This window comes from Macrotis lagotis, chromosome 2, assembly GCF_037893015.1.
Source record: "Macrotis lagotis isolate mMagLag1 chromosome 2, bilby.v1.9.chrom.fasta, whole genome shotgun sequence".
Classification (NCBI taxonomy): Eukaryota; Metazoa; Chordata; class Mammalia; order Peramelemorphia; family Peramelidae; genus Macrotis; species Macrotis lagotis.
The window spans coordinates 13,703,817-13,728,722 of record NC_133659.1 but is presented as its reverse complement, the minus strand read 5'-3'; the positions used below and the strand labels follow the sequence as shown (position 1 = coordinate 13,728,722).

Sequence of the window (24,906 nt, the reverse complement as noted above, 5' to 3'; positions counted from 1 at the left end):
TACTAATCACTCTTACCTTACTCCAATCAAAATCATGCTCAAGGGAGTTGTCACCATAGATCACAAGAGAACAGAGCTGTATTTTGTTAAAAAATATTCTGCTTTATTTTTGTTCCGAGCTAGGATTTTTGTCAATGCCAGGAGTTCTCCATGAGGAAATTCCTTCCATCTATGCAGAGGCTTATGCCTCAGCTCCTGAGGTCTCAGAACAGAAATTTCTTGTCGCCAAAATCTGTGGCCCTGCCAAATGGTTCAACATTAGAAACTGATGTGATGTTATCAGTAGAAATGACGTTAAAGAAGAATTACCATCAACTTTGATGCTGCACCCTAAGGACTATGGGAGTTTTCCATCTGACTAGCATCTGCAACTTAGCAGGCTGGTATTTCTATGGCACGTGGTAGTACTTTATTCATTCTTTCATCAGTAACTGTTTAGCAACTGGATTCAACCTAAAAGAATATATTAAGTGTTTGCTGTATGCAAATTACAGGGGATAAAGACAAAACCAAGAACAGTCCTGCCTGCAGGGAGCTTACATTCCAAGTTAAAGTTTCTAGTAGCTGAGAACTAAAAGGTATAAGCAGTACTTGGCATAAATTTCCATTTGAGGTTCACAACAGCCTTGGGGCGGGGGGAGAAGGTAGTACAGGTATATCCCCCACCCCCTCCCATGATACAAGAGGAAACCAAAGCTCTGAGCTCCCCTTCCTTGAATTCATCCAAATGTGGTCAGTTTTAAGCTTTGTTCCTCAGGTTGAGAAGAGAAGGAAAAGCTGTCATTAAAAACACCTCTTAGGAGAATGAGACAGGAACCAGATCAGCAGCTGCAAGTTAATCATTTTCCAAGAGTTGTCTCTAGAGCAGAAATGCTCCCACACCCCAAACACTCAGAGCAAATATCATCCAGGGAAGAATTAAGGACATGTTTATGATAAGCTTGGGGTGGGGGTGGAAAGGAGGAGGAGAAGGAAATAAGAAATGAATGGTGAATGACTTCACAGTACAGGTGTAAACCAATGCTTAAGCAAAATGCTCTCAGTGAACATCAATAGTGGAAAAAACGGAGAAGAGAACAGATAATTAACCTCACAAAATCTCTAGGTATGACTGACAGCAAATTTTCACCCATCAGTTGAGAAGGAAGATACACTTTGTGACACATGAACACAGTATACTACTACTGAACTGTGGGAAATGAAGACTATGAAGGATACAGAGAAGCCTGGGAAGACTCACATGAACTGATGTTGAGCGAAACAAAAATAGGAAAATAAAATTTGAAAAAATGAGTACAAGCATGGAAATGAAAAAAGGTAACAACAAAACAACTGAAACAGTGCTTTGAAATTATAATGACCAAGTTTACTCTGAAAGAGATAGAAAAAGTTCCTTGTCCCGTTCTCAGTTGAGGTGGGATGCCAGGGGTGAGTTAGATTGCCTATCCCAGACCCCGAGGGCCTGCAAAATCATTTAGTCTGGTGCTGCCAAGGCAACCATAGGTGAGACTTGAAATTCAATAAATCTAGGAGTGAATTTTTAGGGATGAATTATTTAAATATTTGATGAAATCTAGCAGGATAATTTTTAAGTTGATAATGCTGTTTGGCCCTCCAATGACGTTATAAATATTCAAATGGTCCTTAACAGATAAAAAGTTCCCCACCCCCTGACCTTTACAAACTTGGCTAACATTTTGATTTTGTCAAACTGCTTTTTAAAAAAAATCTTTCTGAGGGGCAGCTCAGTGGCGAAGTGGATAGAGCACTGGCCCTGGAGTCAGGAGTACCTGGGTTCAAATCTGGTCTCAGATACTTAATAATTACCTAGCTGTGTGGCCTTGGGCAAGCCACTTAACCCCATTGCCTTGTCAAAACTTAAAAAAAAATCTTTCTATTTAATTCTTTGATATAAGATATACCCCTAAGGTAACGGAGAAAAAGTAATGTATTCAAGAAATAAAGTCATTATAAAAACAAAAATTATAAATATATTTGAAGTTATATTTAAAATGAAGGTAAATAGGCATTTTGCAAGGGCCAAAGGAGCTCTCCCATACATGAAGTTCGTGCATTTCTTAGTATGGACTTTGATATTTGTTTTATCTCTTCGGAAGGTTAAAAATACTTTATAGTTTGGGGCTCTTAAGTGTGCTCCAGTAATTGAGGTAATTAAGTGATTACTAGATTATGAAACTAAATATTGCTAGATTATATTGCTAGGTATATTCCTATCGTCTTGTTACAGTTATTTACTTTTTTTTTAGTTTTTGCAAAGCAATGGGGGTTAAGTGACTTGCCCAAGGCCACACAGCTAGGTAATTATTAAGTGTCTGAGGCCGGATTTGAAATCAGGTCCTCCTGACTCTAGGGCCAGTGTTCTATCCACTGCGCCACCTAGCCGCCCCTTATTTGTTTTTTTTTAAAATCTCTTCCTACCCCATGTGGGTTTTCCTTGGCAAAGATACCAGAATGACTTGCCTCTGATACATACTAGTTATGACCCTGTGCAAGTTACACTCTCAAAGTGCCCTACACTCTGTGTTTACAAGTGAGTTACCCAAAAGCCATGTAAGGACTTGACACACTAGGATTTCCCCTAGACTGATGAAATCATAGGTCCAGGTCAAATAAAGAACAAACAAACATTAGAGAATGAATACTCCTCAACTCTGACAGAGACATTGTGAAAGACATTAGGAAGCAGTCTGGGAAGCCAAGGTCTTATTACTTACTTGTGTTTATATAATGTCTACTTAGAAAGGCAGGCTGTAGAGCCAATGAATTCCAGTTTCCCACATGGACTGATGCAACCTGATATGCTTTAGAAAGAAGTGAAGGAGTCCTTACTGTGCAAAGACACCTTCAACATGGTTGGAACAAAGGACAGATCCTCTTCTTCATTAAATGTGCTTCTTCCAAGGTCATGTCTTTTTTTTAAATTTTATTTATTTAAACCAATTGCCCAAGGCCACACAGCTAGGTCATTATTAAGTGTCTGAGGTCACATTTGAACTCAGATCCTCCTGACCCCAGGGCCTATCCACTACACCACCTAGTTGGGCCCATGTCTTTCTTTCGACTAGATCTAACCTATGTGTTTAATCATCATTATGTGAAGTAGTAAATGCTCATGAAAGTTAGAGATAGCTTTCTCTTATCTCAGTCTTTGTCTCTAGTCTCTCTCTTTCCCTGTCTCTCTCTTTCAATCTTTCTCTCTCATTGCTCTCTCTGTACCTCTCTCCATATCTGTCTGTCTCTGTCTCTATCACTCTAACAAAAGTTAGAACTATCTCTCTCTTATCTGTTTCTCTATTTTTCTCTTGTGACTTTGTCTTTCCCTCTGTTTCTTTCTCTCTTTACCTCTCTCTGTCTCTCTCTGTATATATTCATATATGTCTACATAGAAATATATATATATATATACATACATATATATACCAGAGATATACAAATATAAAAGCTGGATGGGTATGTAGGAAAGGCCATGTCAGATTTGGTGTTTTCTCACTGTCTGAAACTGCCCTAGAAGCCCAGTAACTAACTCTATTTGATAACAGCTCGAGAATACCCAGGAAGCCCTTGTTTCCCACTCCTGAACCAGGGCCATTCACCATGGCAGCTGTCTCAACTCCCACTCCACCTAGTTGCTTTTCTTGACAGGAAGTGATGTGTGTCACACCTGGCTGAGAACAGGCTTAAAAGAGGTAAGAAAAAGGGAGTGACAGGTTCTGTGAGAATTAGACTTGAAAGTGAGGCCCAGACTTTGAAAGGAAATGAAATTCTTGTATCTCCCCTTGGTAAATGCTTCATTAGGTTGTTGAGGGTGGGGACAGAGATGAGCAGAGAGAGAGAGAGAGAGAGACAGAGAGAGACAGAGACAGAGAGAGGAAAGGAAAAAAAGAGAAAGAGAAAAGGAGAAAGAGAGAGAGAAGGGAAGGAAGTAAGAAGGGGGATGAAAGAAAGGAAAAAGGAGAGGAGAAAAAAGAAAGGGGGAGAAAAAAAGGAAGAAAAAGAGAAAAACAGGATCATGGATGTATGGAACTAAAAAAGAGTTCAGAAAACGAGAAAGGAAAGAAAGAAAAGAGGAGAGAAAATCTGGGCACTTTTATTTTTCTTTTTCTCAAAAAAAAAATGGCATACTGATAGTACCTAAGAGAATGGCCATGTGATTTTTGGCAAGTCCCAGCCCCTGTGGCTCAGTGTCCTCACCTATGCCTATAAGGTGAGGAAGTCTAGTTAAACAACCTTTCAGGTTACTTGCAGCTCTGCATGTATGATCTATGATCTCATTACTTCTCCTATGTCTTCCTGCTGGCACAAATTTCTGGTTAATCTGCTAAGAACTGAATGAAGGGGAGCCACCAAATGAAATTCAGACTTTTTCTCCAGACACTAGCAGGACTACCATAGACTTTTCCACTTTTACTCTAAGTGCCCCTGCTCACATTTTTGATCATTGGCTTACTGAAAAGGAAGGAAGGAAGGAATTAGGGAAAAGGATGAAACAACTAAAAATAGGTTTTAAATATGAGGAAACTAAAAATATGGAAGAAATCTATTAACCTAAAAGTGAATCACTGAGACTTCAGCAACTTTCCCCTCGTTTTCAGTACATTTCCTTTCTTTCTTCCCTCCCCTTCCCCATCCCTCTGCCCCGTGGCTGCCAGTATGTCATAGTAAACATGACCTAAGGTTGATTTTCGCCTGTCACTTACTGGCAATGTGACCCTCCAAAAGTAACTTGGCCTCTCTCATCATTCTCAGTAAAATAAGGGGGTTGGACCGAAATGTTTCTAAGGATCCTTCCAAATCTGAAGCTCAAAGCCTATAATTAAAAACATTCTCAGAAAAAAATGATTTTAAATGCATAAAGTAAAACAAATAGAACTACAAAGGAAAGGGTAGTTTACATAGAGCATAGACAGCTAAGTCTGGAGTCCAGAAGACTTTACCTTGCCAAAAAACATTAACTGAGCTCCCTATGTGCTATGTGATCCTAAGCAACCTATTTAGCTTCAGTTATATAGTACAGTAACTTTGGACAAGTCACTTAACCCCTATTTGCCTCAATGTCCTCATCTGTAAAATGAGCTGCAGAAGGAAATGGCAAACCACACCAATAGTTTTGCCAAGAAAATCTCAAATGGAGTCATAATCAAACATGACTGAACCAAACAACATTAACAACAAAGAAATCAAATATACTGAAATAGTTATTCAAATATTTTAAAAAGAAGATCCCAGAACTTAAGAATACTATAAGAATCTGCTTATTTGACTTTATACAAAGGGGGGTTTTGCATTGGGATGTGGGGGCAGGGGGAAGTGCAGACAAATAAATGCTTGAAAATTTGGAAAATAGCTACAAGATATAATGCCTGCTCATTGATCTCAGAACCATCTTGTAAATTAGCTAAGATTATAGCTTATTCTTCTCAGTGATTCAACTCCAAAGATGTACAATGACTTTCCCAAGGTCACACAGCTCATTAGTACTGAGTTAGAATGAGAACCCAGGCCTTTGTACCCCTATTCCAATCTTTTTAAGCTTTGTTATTTATAATTAACTGACTCAGGGGCTGAACTGAATTAACTCCACCATGCTTTAGTTTAGTGATGTGGTGCCTTCTATGGCCAAGTATTAAGGGAAGAAAAAGGTGCTATTATGGCTCTCTCTGTGGAGATTCTGAAGGGAATATAGCTATTGTAGAGCAGAATAAACAGTGAATTTAGAACCAGAAGAACTCAGTTAAAAGACTAGCTGAAGGCAAATATGTAGCACAGTGGAGAGAACACTGGCCCTGGATACAGGAAGACCTCAGTTCAAATCCATCTCAGACATTTGACCCTGTGTGTGACCCTGGCCAAGTCACTTAAACCCTGATTGCCTTGCCAAAAAAAAAAAGATTGGGGTAGCTAGGTGGCACAGTGGATAAAGCACTGGCCCTGGAGTCAGGAGTACCTGGGTTCAAATCCGGTCTCAGACATTTACCTAGCTGTGTGGCCTTGGGCAAGCCACTTAACCCCATTTGCCTTGCAAAAAAAAAAAATAACCTAAAAAAAAAAGATTAACTGAGCACCCTATATACTGTGTGTTCCTAAGCCCAGATTTTCCTTGTTTGTAAGACAATGATGCCAACTGACAAAATACACACCTAAGAACAGTTATATAGATAAGAAAATGTAATGAATGCATTTCATAAAATATCAGGTAAGACATAGGTCTGCTAGGGTTATTATCTTTGCCATTTATTTAAAATACAAGGTAATTTCATTGGTATAGCAAATTCCCTCTACCAATGAAGATGGGAAACTTGGAGTCTTACGGAATTGCTTGGGGGCACAGAGAGGTTAAGAGACTTGATTGGGGTCATACAACCATATGTTAGACTAGAAGGAAGACTTGAAGTCAGTTTTTATTATCTCCAAGGTTACCTCTCTACCCTCTCTGCTGCTTTCTGCCAGGATGAAGAGCCTAGGGATGGTGAGGAGTGAGTAGTAAGGAAGGAGAGAAGACATGGTGTGCCCCCACAGAATGGAGAGTGCAGAGGAAGAGTAGGGTTAAATGATGGATGAGAAGACAACCTAGATTTCTGTAAAGAAAATGTATGGAGGTGGAGGTGGAGAGGAAGTGGGCTCTGGGTCCTCAGGCATCTCCAGATGTGTCTCTGCTGTCTTCCTGCATGACCTTGGGCAACTCGCTCCCTAAGGATTGGACTAAATAAATGACCTCATTTTCACCTCTCTGGATCTCAGTTTCCTCATCTGTAAAATTGGGGCATTGAACTAAATGACCCCGAACAACCAGGAGAAGTGGGGATAATGGCTGTGTGTGGACAACCTGCTCGGTTCTGCCCAAACATGGACTCCCTGGTGCAGAAGTGACAGAGAGAGGGGTGGACCAAGAATGAGGTGGCCTCTGAGCTGCTGAAGTCACCAATACTCTGATGGTGCCAAAAGAAAAATGTGAGTGTGAGTCTAGCTGGTTAAAAGTCAAAAGATCTGAGTTCTAGATGGAGCTCCATTATTAAAACAGGAAAACGCAGGATTGGGAGTCAGAAGACTTGATTCTACTATTGATTGCTTGTGTAATATGGGGACGTCACTTAGTTTCTATGATCTCAATTTCCTCAAATGAAACATGAGGCCATTGGTCTTCAAGACTTCCAAGATTCCCTCAGCCTGTTTGATATTATGAATCACTTATGTCCTCTTAGAGACAAGAGATTTCATTTTTCTGGGTCTCAGTTTCATCATCTATAAAACTGGGATATTAGACTAGGTTATCTCTAAGGTAACCTCCACCTCTCAAATGTTATGCTCTCTCTGAAGCATTTGGTTTAGTCTCCAGTTTCTAAATGATGCAAGATTGTTCTTTGGGTCTTTGCCTCTTTGGCAGTATATTTCCATCTCAGAGAATAAATCCTGTAATAATCACATGATGATCTCCTTAGAACCAGATAGTAAGTATGACTGGTATGTTCTTGGAATAAGGACAGCCCCAAAACCTTCTGATCAAATTGGGGCAAAGAAGTCAGGCAGGTAGGATGAGTTCTAGTCTAGTCCCCAAGAGCACTTGCTGGGGTCATTTCCAATAAATGGATGCAAAGCATTTTGATATCTTATGAAAAGTAACACTTCCCTATGCATTTGTCTAAAGTCTAAACTCCTCAGCCTAATATTCAAGGTCTTCTATAGTGCTGCCAAGTTCCCCTTTCTGGGATTTCCTCAGACCAAACACCTTCACTTAGAATCACAGGATTCAGGGCTGGAGGGACCTCAGAGACCATCTTTTCCATTCCAAACTTCAATCAATTTGATCTACAAGTATCTCTTCAGCATCTACCATGGGCCAAATTCTGTGCTAAGTAATTTGGGAACATAAGGAAAAAGCAAAAGCAGCATCTATCCTCAAGAAACTTACAGTCTAATAGGCAGTGACATATAATAAATCAGAATAGAAAAGAGAGCCCCAGAGGAGATGGGGAAAAGGCCGGCAGCTGGCACTTGAATAATGATGTCTATATTGTGCACCTGACAAGGGTTATCCAGCCTTTGATTGAAATTTCTCAATGAGGGGGAACCCACTAGGTGTGAAATGGATGGGGGACTGGACCTGGATTCAAGAAGACTTGAATTCAAAATCTATCTTGGGAACTTCTTATCCTGGGCAAGTCATTTCACCTTTGTTTGCCCCTGTTTCCTCTTCTATGAAATGGAGGGAATAACAGCATCCCCTTTCTAAGTCTATTGTAAATGAGATAGGCAAAGTGTGTTGCAAACTTTAAAGAGCTATCGAAATGACAGTTAACAATTTTGTTGTTATTACATATTATATAACATTAGACATTGTCATAATATTTTTGATCATAAAAGGAATAATTAACAACCATGGTGCTCAAAGCCTTCGTTTTCCTCTATCAACCTAGCCCCTCCCCCCTTTCCAGTCATCTTACTCCTCATACACTCCTTCCTCACCCCACACTTACTCTTTAAGGCAGTAAACCCAGGCCTCCTAGATGTTCCTTGAACAAGATCCTCTATCTCCCAAAGTTGGATATTTGCATTGGCTGGGCCTCCTCCTGTCCCCCTCTGCCTCCTCTGTCTTTCTCAACTTAAATTCCATCTTGTACAAGAAGTCTTTTTACATTCTAAGTACCCATAGATGTGTATTCCAAGTACACATAGCTGTATAATCTAAATTCGAGTGCCTTCTCTATGTGATTACTTCCTCTTTCCCCTGTAACCCCACAGAGAAGTGTTTTCAAGTTGTCACCCTCATTCGAATGAGATCAGAACTCTTGTTTATCTTCTTTGTATCTCAGCACATAGTGCTTCATAAAGTTTTACTGAGTGAGGAGGAGGATGATTGCGGTGATTACGCACATACACAAACAGCAGGGAGCCATTCCATCTGGGGCCAGCTCTCCTCGTAGAGGGTGTTTCTTGATGTCAAGTCTCAATTCACCTCTTGGCAACCTCCATTGTTCTATCTTCTTCCCTCTACTACAAAGCTGAACAAGTCTATAATCTCTCATCTCCTCTCTCACCACCTACAAAGACTTGCAAATGGCTTTTATATCCTCCCTAAGCCTGCCCTTATTCATCTTAAACATGCCCAACTCCTCCAACCAATCCATGCATGGCACAATTGTGAGAGATTGAGCATAGGCCCTGGCCTATAGAAAACATCAAATAAATGCTTTCTATATCTGATGGCTCATCATCCTATCTACCTGCCTACAAGCCTACCTGGATTGATTGCCTGAATATGTCCGAAGTAACACTGTCTTTCCTAAAATCTGACTCCTGGAACTGTCCACAATGCTCCAGGTATCCTGGAGGAGAACACAGTGGGACTAAGACTGGAAGCTCTGCCCCCTTTTAATGTAACCCAAGAGAAACTTGACTTTTTTTTTGACTACTATATCACACTGTTCACCTATATCACACTTGCAGTCCACTTAAGACCTCCAGATCATTTTCAGATAAATTTGCCTAAACATGTACTCTATGTTTCTACTAAACTGATCTACCCTTAGTCCTTTCACTGCCCCCATATGCCCTTTGAACTCTTTCTTGGTCTCTTTTCCCCTCACACTAGGAATCCCTTCTCTTTCCTTCTTTATCTTCTCATCTTTTAATCCCCTTTATCAGGGTGTCTAAATGGGGGGGGGGGTTATTGTGTATTAAAATTAATTCACATCTATATATATATTGTGATGGGGGGTGGTAGATGATCCTTAATATCTCCCTTCGATATTATCCAGACACTAACTGCCTCCTCTAATTCAATCCATGATAACACTCCTAGGGTAAGATTATGTGAGTTCAAAAGGTGCTGAGGGTATCTTCCTGAAATCAGAGTATTTTATACATGGATAGTATTTGTAACAGTAGCTGTGGCCAACCAATGACTGGTACCAGCTACCATTTTCCCTCATAACAAAGAATAAGGCAGGGCAATTGGTGTCAAAGTTTCCCAGAGTCCTGGAAACATCAATCCTGCTTCTCTTCCCTCTTCTACAAGAAGCTTCTCTCATTGCCTTAGAGGACTATTGAGAACTATTGAGCCTTGGGAGTCCAGAACCAACTGCAAAGGTCAATGAAAAACATGACAAATTTGGTACATCACAGATGCCTCTGTTTCTCTCAACAAAATTCAAAAGTATTGCCTGACTTGGAGTGGATATTGGTCATCATCATACTGTCTCCCTATCTTTAATAGTTTTCTCAAATGTAGAAAGATTTTAATATTCCATTAAAAATTATTATGGAACACTGCAGGAATTTAAAAAATTTTTCCATTCCATTTTTAAAAAGTCACATATACTTTGACAGGGAAAAGAAATTTAGTTAGACCTGGATTAAATAAAATTCCAATTCTGCTACTCCATACCTATGAATGTTAGGGCAAATCATTTTTATTTCTCTCTGAGACTTAAATGCCTCTTGTATAAAATAAAAATGGGGGGAGACTTCTAAGGTCCTTGTAAACTCTAAGATTTTTATACTACAAATAAAAGTAATTGTAGGGAATTAGTAAACTAACTAAGCAGATCTAGTCCACATGCTGGTTCTACAACTTAATCCATGTGTGACCTTGGACAAATCACTACCATCCCTCTAAGTATCATTCTTCTCTGGTAAAATGACAGAATTTGGATGAGATCTCTAAAGTCTCTTCCAGCAAAATGGAGATTCATTCTCCTTTGGAACATTTTTAATTGCCTTTTCAGACGGATCTTAACCTTCTCAGAAGATTACTGATCTTTTCAGCAAAAACAAATACTGGCTAACATTTATAATAGCCTTTTCATGACATTTGATTATTGCAAAAACCCTTAGTGCACATATTATGATGCAAAGTAATTTGAAGTTCATAAAGGATGATGTAAGTAGCCTAAGATCACACAGACCCAAAGAGGCCAAGAGACCATATGAATGTTGTAGACTCCAAAGTCTACATTTCTCCAGTACATCTCTTACCTTTGCCCACACAGTCCTTCTTTTCCATGGTCTGTCCTTTTCCTCCACACATCCATCTCATGTAAAAACTTTGTTCCCTTCCAAGGCCCAGTTCAAGCTTCCTCCCTAAGAAACCATTCCTATTTCCCTTAAATGGTACTGCTTCCTGCCTCCTAATTTAGACAGACTCCTAATTAAGACAGAATCAGGGGGCGGCTAGGTGGCACAGTGGATAGAGCACCATCCTGGAGTCAGGAGGACCTGAGTTCATATCTGACCTCAGACACTTAATAATGCCTAGCTGTGTGGCCTTGGGCAAGTCACTTAACCCCATTGCCTTGGGGGAAAAAAACAAAAAAAAAGACAGAATCAGAGATCCTCAGCAGATATTCAGTTGGAATCTTCTACAAATTTAAAATATATTTATAAATGGACAGATGAGGTGATTATAACCTCGAGTAGTTAGATGACAAGTGGGGACTAAGCCATTCAGTGTCTGAAATAGAATTTGAATCCAGGTCTTCCAGATTCTGAGTTTATCCATCTAAAGGATGTCTAAACGGGAGGGATATTGTGCATTTGGTACGTGTCACACCTACCTATGTGTATTCATTGGGATGGGGGGGCAGTGAAGATAATTTTTAAGAACTCCCTTCGACATTATCTAGACTCTGCTTCCTCCAATTCATTCCAACACTACACTCTTGGGACAATTTTCCTCAAAAGATCCTGGGAGTCCTCAAGCTGCTGAGGTTATTTTCCTGAAATCACACAGAGTATTTTAACCAGTCAGTCCCTGAGATGGGGCAGCTCTGGGAGCTGCAAACAGTTAGGGTTGGTCCCCATCTTCAAGAACAAGACAGGAGAATTGGGGTCAAAGTTTCCCGGAACCCTGGAAAACATCGATACTGCTTCCCCTCTAGCCAGAGAGCCAAGGATCCCTGGATCCCGCAGACGGAGAGACAACCGCAGCCCAGTGGGGCCTTGAGACTAAGGAAACCGGTAGGGCTGAGGAGACTACCGACATCAAAGGCTCATCGTTTTCGACATCAAAGAAGAGGAAGAAAAGGAAGAAAAGAGAAAGCCCCCCCCCCCCCCCCCCGTGCTCATTCTGTTCCGAATGTGTCCTTCCACTGGATACAAATGTAACGAGCATCCGGACGGAATACACAAATGTAACACAAATGTAACGAGCATTCCCGCCGTAATCCACAAATAGAACACAAGTGCAACAATGTAACAAGCTTCGGGTCCTGCTGCTCCCAGGACTAGAGGGTAGCCAGAGCTCACGGTCAAGTCCACCTAGGCCAGCATTCGCTCTCGGAGCTTTCTGGGACCTTAAACTTCAGCCGGACCCACTAGCAGGCTGGTGGGGTTCTTTGTTCTCTTTTATTTACCCCCCCCCCCCCGCCGAGGCAGAAGATGGCAGCTAGGTAGGATTTCCCCTCGTGTCCGGGGGACCCTCAAAGAAGCACCCCCCCCCACCTTCTATTCTGTTCTCCTACCAGCCCAGGGTGGCAGGCAGAAGGTCTGCCTCCTCAGGGCCCTAGCTGTTAACACCTGATCCTATTCTCTCATCTCCCAGGAAGCTTCTGGACAAATATAAAAACAACACACGCACGCTATCAGATCTTCGTGGGGGGAGGGGGAAATTCTTGGTTCTTATTGGCCGCCTGTTCTTTCCAGCCCTGATGCTTCTTGGGTCTGACTTATTTGCCTGCGCCCCTGGCCCTGGCTCAGGGAGGGGAGATCCCGAGACTTGGCTCCGATCTACCCCCCACCCCCAAAGGTGAGACGGAGGACCCTAGGATGGGGGTGGGGGAGGGGTCGGTCAGCGTGGCACTCCTTCCTGGAGCTCGGGTAGGGGGGAGGAGGCGTGAGCCCCTGTTGGTGGGTGCCCGGGCACGGCCAAGCCTCAGACCCCCAGAGAGGAGGGAAAACATCTCTTTCACACGCCCCCTTCGTTCCCTCCGCGATTCTCTTCCTCCCTTGGCCTCCGGGGGCACTTTGGGAGCCCCGAAAAGAGAGAATTGTCGGAAAGAAGTGACCTGGGGCGCCCGCAGCCCCAGCCCCCCCCACCCCGCCCCACTCTGGGGGCCACCCGCAGGATGTACTTGGCCGACATAAACAGGATGTCAGACGGCGCGTTCGGATCTGGCTTCGGGAAACTTTGTATTTTAATTGAACTACACAGAGCCAGGGGCCAGGGGGAGGGTAAAGCTGCCCCCCCCCCCCCAGCCTTAGATCGGCGGCATCAGCCCAAGGCTGCCCTGGGCCCCCAAACTGGAAATCCCCACTCTCCCCCGCGGCTGTCCCCAACCCCCACTCTCCCCCCACCCCGGGGCTCCGGAGGCCAGCTGCGGCGCTTGTGTCCCCCCTCCGGCCCACCCCTGCCGGCCACTCACCACTTCCGCGTGTTGCTCCGGGCTGGCCTGGCAGGTCCCCGGGGCCCCCCGAGCCCAGTTGGGCTGGGCTGGCTAGGCGGCCAGGCCGGCGCTGCCCCCCCACATGGGGCTCAGCGGGCAGGGCCGAGGGCGCGGCGGCCTGGCAGCAGGGCGCAGGCTGGACCGGGGGCAAGGAGACAGCGAGCGGCCAGCTCCCGCGGCTCGGCTCGGCTCGGCTCGGCTCGGCTCGGCTCAGCTCGGCTCAACTTTGGGGCAGAGACGTGGGGTGCTAGGCAGGCCGGCCCCGCCCCCGCTGCCCGCTCCGGCTCCGCCTCTCCTCGTCACTCCCGACTCTGGGGAGGCGCGATCGCCTCTGCCTCTGGGCTCGGCCTTCAGTGCCTCTGGGTGGGTCACCTCGCCCCCTCCTCACCTCCGGTCAGCTGGGGCGGGGGCTGCTGGGGGTGGCGGCAGCCGCCCCGGGAAGGGAGTGGAAAGGCCTCCGGAGCCCGCCCCCCGCCCCCCCCCCGCAGCTGACATCACCCGAGTGACAGCTCGGGTCGGGAAGGGAGGTGAAGGTGGGGGCGGGGAGACCGGAGGGACCGGGCTCGGGCACCCCCTCCCGCGGCCTCCTCCTCCTCCTCCTCCTCCTCTCGCCAGTTCTGCCCTCCCCCTTCACCCCACCCCGCGAATTCACCGGGCGATGTCGAGGTGACAGGCGTGAGGGGGGGTGAAGGCCTGAAGGCATGCTGGGGAGCAGGACAGGGGAGAAACAGACCTTTCGGACGTCGGGGGGGGGGGGCTCCTGTTTTGTTTTTCTTTCTTTTTCTCCTTTCATTATCAGTAAAGAAAACGACTGAGAAGAGATGGCAGAAAGGAGACAGAGCCTCCATGTCGGGGTGATCCTAACTTCGATTGAGGTTCCTGAGGCTAAGAAGGGCAGCTGTGAACAGCAGGCCCTGCCCCGAAGGCCCTGTCCTGGAGGCCTGCCCTGGAGGCCCTGCCCTGGAGGCCCTGTCCTGGAGGCCTGCCCTGGAGGCCCTGTGCTGGAGGCCTGCCCTGGAGGCCCTGCCCTGGAGGCCCTGCTATTCGGGCTCTGTGAATCTGCTACACAGGGGGGCTTAGGAAGCCAACATTCTCGTTCTTACAGAAAAACGAAATAAAATAAACCCTTTAAGGTCAAAGTTGATGTGCCTTATCCCACACATTCCATTGAAACCCTACCAGCAGGTCTCCCAGTTCTTAGAGAATGTAGAGGAAATGCACCTCCTGGACGTCCCACACCAGTGAGGTCCAGCTTCTGAGGGGGTTTTATTTAAATGTTTTTCATGCTCTCCTCATGTCAGTCAGGTCATGTGGTAGCTAGTATTATTTATAATAAAACAACTAAGGAAAGCGAGGCCCAGGGAAGTCGGAAAGGTATGTCACAAGTGGGCCAGGGCAGCCAGCTGGGCAGCCAGCTGGGCCGCGGGGAAGATTCAGGGCACCTGACTCCACGTTTATGGCCCATGGCCAGTGAGGACCTTCAGCCTATATGGTTAGGAACCACAAAGCCTGTCTCCATCACACTTTGTTCTGTGACACGGATAGTGAAAGTATTTCTTCTTTTCGGTTTTTCACTGTAACCTGGGATGTCATTGGAATGGGCAATGGCAAGGATGCCGCTTCACTCTACCACTGCAGATGGACACACCTGCTCCAGCTCTCCCTTGGGACCTTAGCAGGGGCCTTGAGACGGGGGAAAGTTACCCAGAGTTCCCATAGACAGTGTGTCTGAGGGGCCAGGCTTGAATGTTTAGGCTTCCTGACTGTGAGGCTAACTTTTGGCCATTCACCAGACTGTAGATTAACCATTCATTCCTTCACACTCCAGCGGCAGAGCTGAGGCAAATATGGTTTAGTTCCTCCACCTCCTGCCTTCTCCAGTTGTGAGCATGTCTGTTCGCAGAGAACAGGCTTAAGAAACTCTGCATTGGGAATAATTTAACTCAGGTTACTAAATCTTCATTACTTCTTGTGACATTTTACCCTGACTAAGAGGGGGCCAGTGGATTCTCCAAGACCAGGCTTACGGAATATAAACTCTCCTAGGCCTGGTCAAGCTGGCAGCCCTAAAACAGACTTCCTGCCAATCCTCCTCCAAGGACCAGCCAGGTTACCAGAGTCTTATCATCAGGGGAAGCTCCTTGCCAGATGGGGCATAGGGTGGTCCATTTGGGGGCTGAGACAACTCTCGAAATTCATTTGCTAAACTGTTGTGATATGAGCAGGCAGGAGAAGCCACACTGATGAATTTGTAAACTCTTGAAATTTAGAAGTAGTCAAGCCAGTCTTGAGCAAGGTTTTGTGGAGGCAGGGCCCAATAAAAAGCAGTAGGGCCCTGGTCAAGTCACTTTATCTAAAGAGGTGGAACTGGCAAAGGATTGGATTCAAATCCTGCCTCTGACATTTAATAGATGAGTAATTGCAGACAAGCCATGACCTTTGCAGGCTCAGTTTCTTGAGAGAACATTTCTAAAGCATTTTGCAAACCTTAAAATGCTAGCAAAAAAATAGAAACTTCTATTTCAAATATTTACTAAGTTGTGAGAACCTGGGCAATTTCATAGTTTTGTCTGCTTCTGTTTCCTCATTTGTAAAATCAACCAATCAGTAAATACTTATTAAATACTACTCTGTGTCCTGCTACTAGGGTTACAAAAAGAAAATAGAAATATTAATAGCCCTGACCTCCCCGGCTTGTTAAGAGGATCAAATGAGGTAATCTACATGAAGCCCTTTGCAGAGGCCATAGCAATGACCATCATCTGGTGTTGCTGTCTCTGAGCCTCCCACTTGTCTGCCCTCACAACATGGACTGAAGGGATCCTGGAGGCTCTCCCTTCAACAGTATCCATGATAAGTCAGCCAATCTTTGAAAACCGACAGAGACCTACTACCTCCCATTCTAGTCTGTCTAGTCTCCTTTCTGATAATTCTAATTGTTAATGACTCTTCTTTTGCATTCTCCTGAAGGGTATGTCAAATTCAGATTGGCCTATCTAATCTTCAACATTCGTATCATGCCCTCTTCCACCTCCAGGCCTTTTCGAAGGCTTCCCCACTCTCTTCATATATTCTCCCAAAGATCAAATGAGAACACTTGCAAATCACTTAGCTTATGGTCTGACATAAAAGAGGCATTAAATAAATGCTTATTCCCTTTCCCCTTTCCCTCCCACCATTTCCCCCCTCATAGAATCTCAACCTTCTTCCAAAGGACATCTCAAATGCCACTTCTAAGTCAAGAATTTTCTTGAGTTTCCCCACCCCACCTTCCAGGCGGTTGATGTTCTCCCCTTGCCACCAAATGACATTGACCCTACAGATATCCTGTACATGTTTCCCATGTTTGTCTCTCAGGAGAATGTAAGCTCCATGAAGGCAAGAAATGTTTTCATTTTGTCTTTTTATTCCCAACTCCTGGCACGTGTCTGTGAAAATAATGATTTATATAGATGCATCACCACTGTTTTGTCACTACGGCATAATGGGAGGCATTCTGTATCTGAAATCAGAAAGGTATGAGTTCCAATCCTGCCTTACCATCTGTGTAACATTAGGTAAGTCACTTAATCTCTATCAGTCTCAATTACTTCATCCATAAAAATAAAATTATTATAGCACTTGTCTCCCAGATCCATTATATCAAATGAGATAATATATGAAAAGTGCTTCCAAAGCTTTCAACTGTTCTGTTCTAAGAGATGCTACTGAAAAGGAAGGACCACGGTCTTTCTATTTGACTTACCCAAAAACCTCCTTAAGTGGTATCTCCCTTGTTTAGGCATCTTAGAGAGAGGAAATGGCTCTGCTTTTTTCTTTATATCTCCAAGGTTTAGCACAAAATAGTCACTCAGTCTGACTTTTGTTTCTTTTTTTTTCAGTTGCATCTAACTATTCCTAAACGCATTTGGGAATTTCTTGGCCAAGATGCTGGAATGGTTGACCATTTCCTAAAGATGAGGACCTGAGGCACAGAGAGTTAAATAGTCACACTGCTAGATTTGAACTCAGGGTAATGAGTCTTCCTGCCTTCAGGTCCGGTGCTCTAGGCTCTATGGCACCACCTAGCTGCCAAGCACATGAGTATTTAGTAAATCCTCTTTCACTCATTCTTTGGTTGGCTCATTACTCCTCAGGAATTTCAGACAAAGAAGGAAAGGTGACTTCACAAACAAAACAAATCAGGAAATGTTTTAAATGTACAATCAGAATCAACTGCAGTTTTAATTGGAAAGGGAAAGATGCCTGGAAGCATAGCATCTCTCTGTCCTCTCCTAGGCTGCTTTGGAAAGGTAATAGGCATTAGAGTGACTTGAGCTTTTCTCTCCCCAAATAGACTGGAAACTCCATGAGGACAAGGACTAAATCTTATTCATCCTTATCTCTCTATCAGGGCCAGCAGAAGTCCAAACCATAAAAGAAAATCCTACTGCAGACATTTACTTAGCTTGTGTGAACTTGGGTAATCACATAACTTTTGTCTCCTTCATTTTCTCCAGCTGTAAAATCAATGAATACAGGACAGTCTGAATGGACAGCCTGGTATCCGGGAAATATTTTCTTTTTTTTTTTTTTCCATTTTTAGTGATATCACTTCTTTTTTTCCTGGGCCCTCCTTAAAAAAAAAAAACTCTCTCCTGACAGAGGAGTTTATAACCAATCAAGAGATAGAGACCATTATAAATTGCAAAATGGATAATTTTGATTACATTAAATTAAAAAAGTTTTTACACCAAAAAATATAGCCAAGATTAGAAGGAATGAAGAAAACTGGAAACAATTTTCACAACTATTGTTTCAGATCAAGGACTCATTTATAACATATGCAGAGAGCTGAGTCCAATTTATAAGAAAAAGTCATCCTCCAATTGACAAATAGTCAAAAAATATATAAACAGGAAGTTTTCAGATAAAATTAAAGCTATCTATAGTCATATGAAAAAATGCTCCAAATCATTATTGTTTAAAGAAATAAAAATTAAAACAACTTTCAGGTATCACCTTACATTTATCAGATTGAAAGGAAAAAAAATGTTGGAGACAATGTGGGAAAACTGGGACACTAAAGCACTGTTGGGGGAGTTGTGAACTCAACCAACCATTCTGGAAAACAATTTGGAACTATGCCCAAAGGGTAATAAAATTATGTATACTCTTTGATCCCACAATACCACTACTAGCTCTATATCCCCCAAAAATCATAAAAAGGGAAAAGGACATACATTTACAAAAATATTTTCCACAGCTCTTTTTGTAGTCACAAAGACTCAGAAATTGAGTGGATACCCATCAATTGAGGAATGACTGCACAAGTTTTGGTATATGAATGTGATGGAACACTAGACTAACAAACAGCCTTTCTGTGGGGGTGGGGAGAGGGAAGCAAGATTAGGGGGAAAAATTGTAAAATTCAAAATAAAAATCTTTTAAAAAAAAATCTTGAGCAGTCAGATTTTAGAAAAGCCTTGAAAGATTCATATGAACTGATGCTGAGTGAAGTGAGCAGAATCAAGAGAGCACAGTACACATTAATAGCAACATTGTGAGATGATCATCTAGGATGGACGCAGGTCCTCTCAGCAATTCAGTGATCGAGGACAATCCTGAGAAGCCTGCCAAGAAAAATGCCATCCACATCCAGAGCAAAAAACTATGGAGTTTGAATGCAGAGAAAAGTATACTATGTTCCCTTTTTAAAACTTCTTTTTTGTTTTTTCTTCTTTCTCAGGATTTATTTTCCTATTAATTCTAATTCTTCTTCACAATGTGACTAAAATGGAAATATATTAAACACAATTCTGTACATACAACCTACTTAGATTCTTCATTGCCGTGGGAAATGGTAGTAGAAAAATGTGAAACTCAAAACTTTGCAAAGGATGGATGTTGAAAATTGTGTATATAATTAGAAAAAAACACAAAGAAATAAATTCCTCTCTGATGCAGCAAACCACCCTTTTCAGGAAGTATAAAAAATAAAGAGCAAAAAAGGAGCTTATCAAAACTAACCAAGACATCAACTGAGTCTGAAAGGGTATGGAACATTCCACACCCAGAACTCCTCACCTCTGCAAATGAAGAAAGGAGGTACTTGACCGTATCTCCTCTACAAAGCAGAATTTGGTTATTATAATTATGCACTATCTGTGATTAAAACTAAAATATGAATGATTGAGAAAAGGTTCTGTTGGCTTAGTGTAGTCCCTACTGAGGACTTTTGGATGAGACTGAATAACAGGTTGCTGGTAGAGAGAGGACCCACATGGTTCATTTCTTAGTCTGTAGTTTGGGGTACTTCAGTGGCCTCCGCAGAAGAGTACAACTGGTCATACTATCCAAAGTGACAAGCCTGTCTGAAATATTTTAATTCCTATAGAGGAGCAGTCAAGGTTCGATGAGAGAGCTCAAGATAACAATCCTAAGGGGACAAGAGTAGCCACAGGAGCAGATAAAATCGGAGTGGTCCTAGTCTGACCTTCTGGGAAGGGCAGAAAAGTTGGAATCCTTCTTTGGAGAGGTTGCTCCTCAGTCTGGGTGCCTCTAGCTCTCTCCAGTCATTCTATTAGGAGGGAAGGTAGTGTAGGAGCTGTCTCTGGAACCGGGGTCCATGGCCACCTTCCTGGATGTGACTAGGAAAAACTGGGGCAATGGACAGCACCACACCTATCGGAAGGCAGATTGCACTAGGGTGGTCCTGATAGGAGAAACACTGAGGTGTCAGTGAGGCAGGACAAGACCTGAGTTTCCTACTTTGGAATCAAATGGAGACTTAGTCACTTCCAATTGGTTTTGCATTTATTTTTATAGTCAGGGAGGCACTAGAGGTTGAATTGGCAATGGCTATGGAAAGAACTAAGCATAGAAGATTCCAGAAAAATGAAAGTGTCAAAGAATGTGTAAAATTGTGATAACTTAATATTATAGAATCCCAAGTTTAGAGTAGGAAAGAATTTTCAAAGTCATCTTATCTAATCCCCTCATTTTATAGAAGAAAAGTGAAAGAGAAAAAAGTGAAAATCCCATAGAGATGATTTACTCAGGGTCATAGAGATAGCAAATGATAGAATCAGGATTTGGATTCACAACCTCTGACTGGAAAATCAATGATTTTTTCATTGAACCACATTTCCCCTTGAAAGCAATGCTAGTCATGGCCCTCTTCAAACAAAACAAAATAAAACAAATAAAAAATCAAAACCAGTGGTTTTCCTAGGCAACCTAGAATGTGTCATATTGAAAAGCAAACAGTATATCTAATGTATTATTTTAGACAAATCAAGTCCAGACTTATCTATTTAGAGATGGCACAAGCCGGAACAGTCTGGGGGCAAGATGGGAGAGTGCAGAGAGATGAACAATGGAAGCAATTGATCCCAAGAAAAGACTTAAATCCTTGGTCCTGAGACCAATTGTCTACAGGGTGAAATAGAGGAAACAGGACTTTGAGTAGATCTGATTTCCCAACTAATTTGGGAGAGAAGGGAGTTGATGGACCAAATATTCATTTAGAAAGATGTGATGAAATTATTTCATTGTCTTATTCAGTAGTAATAATAAAAGTGAAAATGTATATAATACTTTAATATATAATACTTTAAAGTTTGTGTACGTGTGTGTGTGTGTGTGTGTGTGTGTGTGTGTGTGTGTGTGTGAACACAATCCTAGTTCTCAAGGGGATGATTTTCCAATAGGGAAAGACAAGACAAAAGGAATCCTGGCAAAACCAAAGTCTCCTTGTGAAAGCCAGGTTGGATCCCATTCAAGAGGGCTCAAGGATCAAGAGAGTGAAAGCCTCAACTGGCCCTGAGAGACCAGGAGTTCGAATCTCAGTCCAGTCATTAACTACCAGGCAACCTTGGTAGACTGTGTTAACTTCCCCAAGTCTCAAGGTCCTCATTTATTAAATGGGCATCATAATATGTTCACTGCTTCACTCTCATGGGGTAAGACTTGAAGAGTTAGAGATGGAAATATGCTGGGAGCAGGGAGAGATGTCATTTAGTACAGTCCCTAACATTTGAGAGTTGAGAAAACTGAGTTTTCAGACCTTGCCCAGAGGCATAGAAGTCGGGATTACATAAAATATGTATAGCGCTCTTAAGAATTTGCAAGACACTTCACTCTCACTGGAGCCTCCCAATAACCCAAAGACAGAGCAAGCATTTGTTCTAAGGGTTTTATAAATATTACCTGTCGATCCTCACAGCCCTGCAAAATAGGTCCTGCTACTATCTCTATTTTATAGTTGAGGAAATTGAGGTAAAAAGAAAGTAACTAGCCCAGGGTCACACAATAAAAGACTGAATTTGAACTTAGGTCTTCCAGATTCTAGACCTAGAAATCTATCCACTGCACCATCTACTATAAGGATCATGCTCTATTTTAATTTTAGGAAACTGAGGCTTAAAGAGGGGTGGGATTTGAACACAAGTCTTCCTGCCTCCAAGTCCAGTGCGTTATCTGGCTGTCTAAAAGTCATCTAAGTTGTCCCACCAGGACAGGTTTGACAGAAGCAAAGAACAACCTGGGTTAATGAGGTTGTTGTGACCCAGTCATTACCATGGCTCAGATGGGGACAGTTATGACAGACCCGTGGCTTCTTGTTCAAATCCAATCCCAGATCTATGTGAATGCATCGTGGTCTCTTGTCTTGGAAGAGTTCTCTCTCCATTGTCAAAAGGCAAAGCAGTTGAAGGGAGTCAGGAAAACAGTAAGCACCATAATTATAATAATGCAAATGAAAAGAATCCCCCCAAAATGTAAGGGGAGAGATCATGGGGGTGAAAAACTGCATACTATGTCAGTGTCAAACTCAGTTGAACATGTAATCAGAGACCCCTCCCCCTCTCCTCTCCTCTCCTCTCCTTTCTCTCTCTCTGTGTGTTTCCTCTCTGTCCTCTCTCTCTCTCTCTCTCTCTCTCTCTCTCTCTCTCTCTCTCTCTCTCTCTGTTCTCTCTCTGTTCTCTCTCTGTGTTCTCTCTCTCTCTGTGTTCTCTCTCTGTGTTCTCTCTCTCTCTCTCTCTCTCTCTCTCTCTCTCTTCTCTCTTCATCTATCCATTTATCTATCTATCTGTCTTTCTGTATTTGCCTGTCTGTCTTTCCTCTTCATTGTATGTTACAAGAGATAGTTAGCTACTTGGGGAACAAAGAAGGTGATATAAAAACAAAACCCATCAATAACGTTTTTAAAATAGAGAGGTCAGATCAAAATAATAACTACTTCTATTTCTGTATTTCTGGTGATAATCCTTCAAGAAGGTTTATTTAGATAGTATTAGTCCCATTTCATGAATGAGGGAAATGATCCTCAGAGTCTGATGGAGCAAGCAAATGAATCAGAAGAAGAAGGAAGCAGTCCAAGCGTGCTTTCCTTTGGGCTATTTTTTACTATATATATCTCACCATCATAACTAGAATTAATATTGGGCACTTTATTAAGCAGTTTACAAATATTAGCTTATTTGATCCTCACAACAAGCCTAGGAGATGGGTGTAATTATTATCCCTACTTTACAGTGGAGAAAACTGAGGCAATAGATGTTAAGGGACTTATCAGAGGTTGCAGTTGCACTAAGAGACTAAGTATCATGCCAGAAACAGTCAATGAAACAAAAAGACAAAAGTAAAGTAAGGAGGCATGGGGAGATAGTGAATTATCACGGAAAGAGCTCTCCGACTGAAATCAGAAAGCTTCTTGTCTGATGATTATTAAATAACAAACATAACAACTTGTTGGAATGGATAGCATGCTGAATTTGGAGTCAGGAGAACCGAAATTCAAATCCTCCCTCAGGCAAGTATTAATTGTGTGATCCTAGTTAACTTAATGTCTCTCAGCTTCAGGAAAATATGCCCCTATGGCACAAGGCTGTACATTAAAAGAAGTAACATCCACAAATTGCCAGCAGCCTTAAAGTGGTATAGAAATGTCAACCATCATCATCATCACCACCACCACCATCCTCCTCCTTCTCCTCATCTTCATCATCATCATTTTAGTTATTATCATCATGTACCAGGCTAGGTATCAGGCACTGAAGACTCAAACTAAAATGTGAAAATATTGCTGTTCTCCAGGAGTTTATATATAATATGATTACCTTATATTCAATAATATATTAGAAAAAATAATACACTAGCCACTTTTCTCCTTTAATCCTTGGTATAGTATGACGTGAGGACTGAAAGCTTTGTTTATTTGCATTTCACTCTTCAGGAAAAGGGGGTCCAGAGAAGTGAAGAGACTTGCTCAAGGTCACAGGATGGGCTAGAGATAGATTTGGCATATTTAAACTCAGGTCTGCTCATCCCCACCCCTATCTCTCACCATGTTTTTTTTTCCCTTGATACCAGAATTCCTCTCTTTCCAGAGATGGCACAGGATGATTTCTATTGAGCCAAATGTGAGTTCCTAATATGTGAGTCTCAAGATACAGGGCAAGTCATTAATTAATGTTCTTGTTTATTCTGGTTGTTTTCAGATTACGCATCATGAGAGGTTTTGTGGCTCCACATAATTAGAGCCAATGAAAAGGAATCAATGAAGCTCAGATCTAAGGACCCTCCAGGAAGGCCTGTTTACCTCTTTATATAAAACACACTAGATTAGGACGCTAACTGAGGAGGGGAGCTGCCTAATGATGCTTCATTTCAAAATCTATTACATTTTACAGGAATGTCTGATTGGTTTGGATTGAATTACTAGCTCTGGTAATGAGACCTCCCCTCAGGGGATTTTGCTTAATGCATGAATAATGAAAGCATTTTAGCAGGACGAGTTTATCATTCTCAAAATGCTTTGCAGACAGATATTAACTAAACTGGTCCTGGGGAGAGAGATACAAGTGTCTTTGCTCTGGCCCCAGTCGTTTTCTTAACAATAGTGGCAAGAGTCATTTTTGAGGATCAAATGAATGGATATTAGTATAGAAATTCCTTTGGAAAGCATATAAACGTGAACCATTAGGGGGTGAAATGTAAGTCTGTCAGTCACCTAGCATTGAAATAGCTGGCACTCTTCTCAGGGCAGGGAATCCAAAGGGAGGGCAAAAGACAGTCCCTTCTTGCATCAGCACCTAAGGGAATGGAGAAAGAGAACACAGCTGGGTTATTGTTGGGTGTATGAGGCCAGATATGGGCTTAGGTGCTCCTGGCTCCAGGGCTGGGGCTCCATCCATTGCGCCACAATTATTACTATTATTTTTTTTAATTTTAATTTTTTTCTCTCCCCTTTATCGCTCAAGCGAGTCTATATTTTGTGGGGGGAGGGGGTATTCTGTTTACTTTTAAACAAGAATATTTTATTAATGTATAAAAAACATTATTTGTACAAAAAGAGAATAAATAAATAAATATTTTTAAAAAGAGAACAACAACCCAAGCAGTCTGCTAAAGGCTACAGTCAGGGTCAATTGGGGATAACTCTCTGAGGGAAGGAGGATTCTTTTAGAAAGTGGGAATCTTGCTAAGAAGCCAGGTAGGTTGGGAGGTGGTGATGAGGACCTGCCCA

The 24,906-nt window shown here is 42.5% G+C and overlaps 1 protein-coding gene across 2 annotated transcripts in view; it reads right to left on the bottom strand.

The window, feature by feature from the left end:
* The window catches only part of JAK1 (Janus kinase 1), a 139,988-nt gene extending 126,396 nt beyond the window's left edge, over positions 1 to 13,592 (bottom strand). For both annotated transcript variants that reach the window (XM_074221254.1, XM_074221253.1), the window contains exon 1: positions 13,377 to 13,592. The gene's annotated coding sequence lies outside the window, so the exon portion shown is untranslated. The remainder of the gene's footprint in view (positions 1 to 13,376) is intronic.
* Between the last annotated feature and the right edge of the window lie 11,314 nt (positions 13,593 to 24,906).